Here is a 7157-nt window from a genome sequence, read left to right on the forward strand (position 1 = left end):
CGCCTGAGCTGCGTGAAAGGGCCCTGGGCACCCTCCAGCAGAGCATCAAATCCACGTTCTCAGCTAGCAGGTTTTATCTACCGAGCAGATCATCTGGAAATTATCTGCCTTTAAAAACAGCACACGTTTTGTGAAGGCCTATGTATTTTTAGCCCTTGATGCAGCTGATGGTGAACAGCACGGATAAAATAAGAAAAAGCAACATCGGTTTGAGTGTGCTTGTGCTTCCCAAAGCTATTTCTAACCAAAAAAAGATGGTGTGAAAATATTTTCAAATTTGGCTAACAGTTTGCTATTTAAAACACAATCCATATGAGACTCTTTGTGAGCAGAGGCAGGTTTGTCATGAACACACTTTAAAACAGAAGACCACTGCCTGTAGGCATTACACGCTTTTCATTTGTTTTTTAATAACAGTATCCAAAAATACTTTCTGAGGCACCAAAAGAGTGAACAGACAGACTTTTGAATTTCTCTGGCTCGTACTGGGGGCTGCTTTCTTCACCCCAAACAAAACAGCGGGAATAGCTTTGCAAGTAAACAAAGCAGATCTACTTAAAAGGCCCATTTCTGAGCAGAGTATTTCAAAAGTTTCGACCAGCTTCTGGTGCAGGGGAGGCCGAGGCTCCTTCCCCTCCGGACAGCCCTTTCCTGCAGGCGCCACCACGGCAGCCGGCGCAGGGCAGCGGCACCACGCAGGCGCCACGGAGGAGCCGCGGGCTCCACGCAGGCAGGCAGCAGCCTCCCCGCAGAGCTCCGAGCCTCAGTTTGCAGAAAGACTCTGAACCGAGTCCCCAGTCGCTCCCGGCGTGCCTGGCAGCTCGGGCGGGCACCAGGCTTCCGAGCGCCATATGCTGAAGCAGAGCGCAGGCTCCACGCGGGTAATTAAAATGAATCGCTCGGCGGCCCAGGGCCTGACCACGCGCCCAGGAGTGTCGTACCCAGACCCCGCTGCCCAGCTCCGCGGGGGGAACCCTCTGCTCCCCGCTCCGGAACCACCAAGACGTTCCCCCGCGGTAGCGGAATGACCGAGGCTGCGCGTGGGGCTGAGTGACTCGGGAGCCGGGAGCGCCCGTTCGGGCGCTGCCGCCAGCCCCGGGGGGCCGGGACAGGGGCTGTCACCGGGGCACGTGGAAACGACGGCCCACGGCCCCCCGCCACGGCCGCTTGCGGGCACACGGGGCATTTCATCGCTGCCAGCCGGCCGCGCCGAGGACAGCAGCCCTCTCCAAGGAGACTGTTCCACTGCAAGACCCCCAGACGGAGGGCAGTAACTGCGAGAAGATCAGCTCCCCCCTTCCCCCTTCCCTTTTTTACAAGTATGACATTGCAGGGAAAAATGGGAAACAAAGCCTAATTTATTTTAAATTAATACAAACTTTGGCCAGGATCAATATAACTTATACCTACTAAGTTGATTGCATAATGCATTTTCCTTATGCGTTCTGAAAGCCAAATCATTTTGCATTGTAGAAGACAAAAAAAAAAAAGTCTGCCATTGAAAAGCAAGAAAATCCCAATTACAAAGTCCCCAAGTTCCTAAACACATATCGTGAAAGTATGTGCAGCTCTGCGGCATATGGCAAATCAATTACTAGTTTAAATTTTAAAACAAAAACATGGTAAATGTGTTGCAGAAATAATCAAGAACAACGGTTTGGTTTAGATTACAGTGGCCACTAGAGTTTTGAATACAATTAATCATCATTCCAGGCAATGGGAAGCCATATTGACACTTATTCCTAATTTGAATATTTAATTAGGGTGAAGTTCTTCATCAAATTATCACAGAACTGGGAGGAAAGCCTAAAAGATTTAAACAATTACTACTTTAACCCTTCACCAACTGCTCACCTGCGAGCACAAGAATCTCTTCCCCGCTGCCCGGAGTAAGAACGCGCTGGGCGACGGGAAAAGGATTGAAGAGAGACAACGGCCAGCGGGGGGGCCGGGCGACCCGCCGGGCACCGGCTGCTGCCTGCGCTCCTCTGCCCTCGGCCCAGCAGAGCTTTCGGGCCACATCTTTATCTAGGGCTTTTGTGTTTTGCTGGGTTTGGTTTGGGTTTGTTTGTTTTTTTTTTTTTCCACACTGCAGAGCTGCCCAGCCTCCCCCATCGGGTCCCTGTGCCGAGGGGCACAGCAGCTGCCGCCCACCCCGCGTGGGGGGGTCCCAGCCCCTGCCCTGCACCCGTGGGACGGGGCCGGAGCCCGAAGCTGCCCCGGACCCACCGCAGCTCCCGCCAGGCCGCGGGCACGGCTCTGCCTCCGATCGCTCAAACACCCCTTCATGTGCCGTATTAATCCATATAAGAGAATCTCTTTTAATGAGGAGTGATATAGTTATGAACTCTCTAGAGCCATAATTAGAGCAAACTAATTGAAGTTGTGTTTTGACACACTTTCCAAATTCACGGGTACTGCATGACATATTCACAACACTACTGCTGCACAGCCATGGTGACAGCAAAATCATTAGGCTAATAACGCTTATTTGCATTCTTATCATGCCAGCAGCACGCCGTTAAATACTGCCTCAACCAGCGCTCGTTTACTCTGAAAGTTTCCACTGAAAGATATTAACAGTAATTATTAGTACTTTAGTGGAATCTCTAATGTTAAGGAATGGCAACTCCCATTAACTATCCCCATGCCAATTATTTTCCTTTTGAACCATCACAAAACGCCGTTTTCTCCCTCCGCGGCGAGGGAGGCGCCAAGACGGCTCTGGCGCTGCCGGGAAGGACAGACAGACGCCTGCCCCGGCCGGGCTCCAGCCGCGCTCTCCAACGCCAAAGTCAAATCCATGCTGCTCCAGCACGGGTTAAACAGGAAAAATATCTCTCCCCAGCATACAATAATTTCCAGGATGAAACTACTGCAACAGCACAGTTCAGGGCAGGGCAGATTTAATTACTCTCTTAACTTCAGCTTTTCTTTCAGTCACTAAATCCATGGAACAATACAAACAGCAGCAAGGGAAGCAGCACGTGATGAGAGACCCTTCACGTGCTCGCAAAGGCGCTTTGAGGTCTGTGCACATTATGGTCACTTTTGGAATGTTTTTGGAGAGAAACTCGTATAAAACAGGCCCAGGAATGCCCGACGGTTCCAAATCAGTTATTAATAACTGTCTGCAGGAAGGTGATGAACTGCTTTTGAAGTCAGGGGGAAAGTACTCATAAAAGGTAACAGAGGATCGTAAGGGGAAACGCCAGATATCAAAGGGTGCTTCGTAATTCATATAAAAATATCAACAATGCACAGCAGAAGAGCAATGCTAAATTCTCACTTTCCAGCTGGGCTAGATGACTGGTGGAGAAATCAGGCAAAAGTTCTAAGAACCGCCCCACGTTACCAGATACATTAGAAACCACCCTGCATGCTGCAGGCTGGAGTTGTCCTGGTCCACCATCGCGACCGCAATTTGCTTTAAACCAACTTAAGGACAGTGCCGCAGAAAGGGCAGTCTCATAGGAACCTTCAAATCAAAACAATCGTATCTTCCGTAATCAATGGATTACGGAAGGATCACGCCTCATGAAAAACTGAGGACAGAACAATTAAACTCCAAGCTGTGAAAACACGCCTACAAGAAGTTAATACCAGGCTGGAGCTCTCAAGAAACATAAACCACCTTGAAAGCTTTGCCTGCGGAGCGAGGAAACAGCCCATTTCTAAGAAAGAGCTGACAGACAGCAGAGGACCTCGCAGCAACCGCTCACCCAGCGGAATGCATTTTCCAAACTGCAGCTCACAGACGACACCACGGCAGATATCGTCGGCTCTGGCCGTGTCCAGAACCCCATCTACAGTATTTATTCACAGTCCTTAACTTTTACTGTGCTCAGGCACTGCGATGCCAGAACACCTACCTCATACTCCAAAGAACTGCAATGAAAAACAAAACTGTGAGGCAAGAATCACCTCGGGTAATGGACTTCATTCCAGACAATCTATTCTAATCGTGTAAACCAAATATTTAAATACTTTCTAAAACCTCCCTGACCCTTTCCCTAAAACAAGCAACATATGGGCTTTGCAAGCATTTCATCTCATTCCAAGCTACTAAAATATCCTGCTTCCCAAAAATCAATGAGGGCTGGTGGTGCCAGATTCAGGTTTTATAAAAGCCCAAGCGCATGGGAGAATGAAAAAGGGAGTGAACGATTCTTTCCACTTTTAGATCTACCCGTTTCATTTTGCCAGCTGCAGAGAGGGGAGAAGGCCCGTCTGGAGCAGGCGCACCCAGCCGCACACGCAGCCTGCCCGCGCGCAGCCCCCCGGCACAGCCACGCCGCGAGGAGAGGGGGAAAGGACGCTGCGCTGTCCTGTCACAGCCGGAGCAATCCCCAGCTGAAGGGAACAAACCCCGATGACGCTAACAAGGGAGCGTGATCTACTGCAGACCAGCGACCCAAAGTGTAAGGCTTGATGCAGAATGAAGCTCCTGCAGCTTCCTCTGTACAGGGATTAATTTAGATCAGAGGACTTAAGTAACCAGGATAGAACAGCTGCCAAACAATAGAAAAAACCCAACAAGTTTAATTTACGCTGCTTGGAAGTCTGAGCTGTAGCCCATTAAATTGTTCTAGGCAGAGGACTGCATCAAAGAACGGAGACCTCGTACTGTAAGCATGAAGTGCTTATGAAGTGGTTGTCTTAGATGAGCAGCGCGGCGTCTCTGGAGGCTGCAGCGGGAAGAGCGCAGCTTTCCACATCCTTCACTAGCTGCTCTCCAGAGTCAGGAGTTTTCAGATAATGAAGCAGTAGGGAAAAATTGCCAAACAGCAGAAATACTCCAAAAAGATAAATTACACACGGTGTAAGCTTCCGCGGTTAGGATTTTAAATTCTGTCAAATTAATCAGCACAACAAAGCCGGGGCTCAGGCGTCGGCTGAGAAGCATCTCTCGGAGGCAGAGGGGGCTGCGGCCGAGCCCCCAGCCCCGGGGGGCTGCAGGCACCGGGGAGCAGCGACGCCGGCCCCGCACAACCCGCTAAACAAATATTCCACATAAAGACTCATTTGGGAAGAGCACGTTGTCAGCACTTTGCCGGTAATAAATAATGACAGTCCAAACACTTTACTAAAAGCAATAAACTCAAGAAGTGTTTTGGAAAATGGTGAAAGTGATTGATTTAAAGAAGGAAATATCTGAACGCAACCACATGCACTTCAGGGTGAAAGCACAGATTACAAATCAACAGTGGCAGAGATCATATTAAATAGCAGACAACACAAGTTTTAGGGAAAAAACGCTCGATTCCCCCGCAGGGCTTATTTAACAAGTGAGTACAGAGCGTCTTTGAATGAATACCTTCGGTTTGTACTTAATGACCCTCCGCTATACCCTGAAGAAAACATGCCTCCAGGAATATTACTCTAGCAGGAGCAGGGCTCTATAAAGAAAAATGATTCTAAGGAGATCGAAGCCTCTTCACTCAGAGCAATCCCCAAATTTCTCAATGCATCCTCAAAATCGGCTAAATCAATCAGACTTCTTCTAACTACAGCTAATGTCTGTCTCTCAGCTGCTGCAAGGGACCCTTGTGCCTGGAAACCACGCGTATTGTTCAAACACTTTTTCCTAATCATCATTTTCTACCACTAAAACATACTGGACTCTGACCAATTTTTGCACGTCTTCATCCAGCTGAGCTGGATCTGAGCCACACGGTCAGGGCAGCTCCGTAACAAATTCCTTATGGGGAGCAGACTCCGGATAGCCACGCCAGCACCCCTTACCTGCTCAGACAATCACCTTCGGGTTTGCACAGGGCACACTCAGCACGGACATTTCAGCCTTAAATCTTGCTTCTAACCATACCCACTGGAAAGGGTCTGTGGAAACGCTTCCTCCAAGCCCCAGCTTATTGTTTCAGTCTCATTGTGGGTTTTTTTTATCCACAGCTACTGTGATGTGAAACCCAGCCCTTGCACCGCTCTTGGCCTCTTGCAGGGTACGCAGTTCTAAACCTAGGCATACTGTGCTGTATTTCACGATACACACGATTTGAGCATTCGAGCCAAAGAATAGGTTTTATAGGTTTTATTAGTTGTAAATCAGAAGGTAGTTTCACTTTAGAGCTCTTTTGATGAAGCAGATTAGAAAATGCAACTCCACCAAGAGGGAAGCAGTTTGCAGAGAGGATCGGGCTGTTGGAGATCCCACTGGCAACGTTTCTCAGAGCGGTTTCCAGTCGTACCAGAAACATCCACCCCAAAGTACTCCTTATTTGGTAGCATTTGGGTCCGATGAGGGACTTTAAGGCAGCTCTGTGAAGCGCCCTGGCCATCGGGCAGCCAGCGGTGTCTGCCCCCGGGCCCGCGGCAGCTTTCTGAAGTCTTGGCTTGGTTCCACGCCAGAGCAGAATAAGCGCTGAAACCCTGGAACCTTTCCTCTACAGGCCCTCCGTAAAATTTATTTTAAACGTCTTATAGAAAAAGACAGTTATTTCTAAATAATATCGTAGCTACTTAAGAAACAGGGGAGGCAGAAGGCTTCCCGCTTCCCTTCAATTAACCCACGGCCGCGGGAAGACGCTCGGCGGCAGCGCCAGCCCCGTGCCGCACCGGCTGGCGGGGGCTGCTTTATTACCTGCCACCTATTGCACATCATCAGCCTCCAGCAGAAAGCCACACACTGATCATTTTCCAAGCTTACACGACAAAGTTCAAACACCATTAATAAATCAATTTGAAAAATCAGACTTCTCTGCCTAGAAAGGAAATTCTTACATTCCTTAACATGAAGCTCCACTGGGAGCAGAGGAACAGGAGCAAATCATTTCCCTTTCCGAAGGAGGGGTAGTTTAACTATTTAAAAGGTAATTGGGAGCACGGGAGGAAAATCTACACATCCTGCTCTTATTTCAGGGGTTTAAGTAGGGCAATTGTTATCTTCTTATCAAAACCAGAGCAGCGCTTCCCTGGTGCGATGCGCTGCCAGATCAAGGCCCGAGCGCGCGGTGGCGCGGGGCAGCTGCCAGCCCCGCAGCACCAACGGGCCCTTCCGCGAGTTTATCAGCCCCGTGGCCCAGGCAGGACTCGGCCACCGCAGGCGTGTGCGGGGCCCCGGGGCTGGCCTGGCACACGGCCCCGCGCCGGCAGCGCCGGGACCCCCGGGGAGGAGGCCAGCAGCAGGGCGAGGCGCGGAC

At 50.0% G+C, this 7157-nt stretch overlaps 1 protein-coding gene across 1 annotated transcript in view; it reads right to left on the reverse strand.

Annotated features, from left to right (window-relative positions):
• MVB12B (multivesicular body subunit 12B) overlaps positions 1-7157 on the reverse strand; it is a 48767-nt gene that overhangs the window by 24294 nt on the left and 17316 nt on the right. The window lies entirely within an intron of this gene.

This window comes from Athene cunicularia (assembly GCF_003259725.1).
Source record: "Athene cunicularia isolate RWA chromosome 17 unlocalized genomic scaffold, athCun1 chr17_part1, whole genome shotgun sequence".
In the NCBI taxonomy this organism is placed as follows: domain Eukaryota; kingdom Metazoa; phylum Chordata; class Aves; order Strigiformes; family Strigidae; genus Athene; species Athene cunicularia.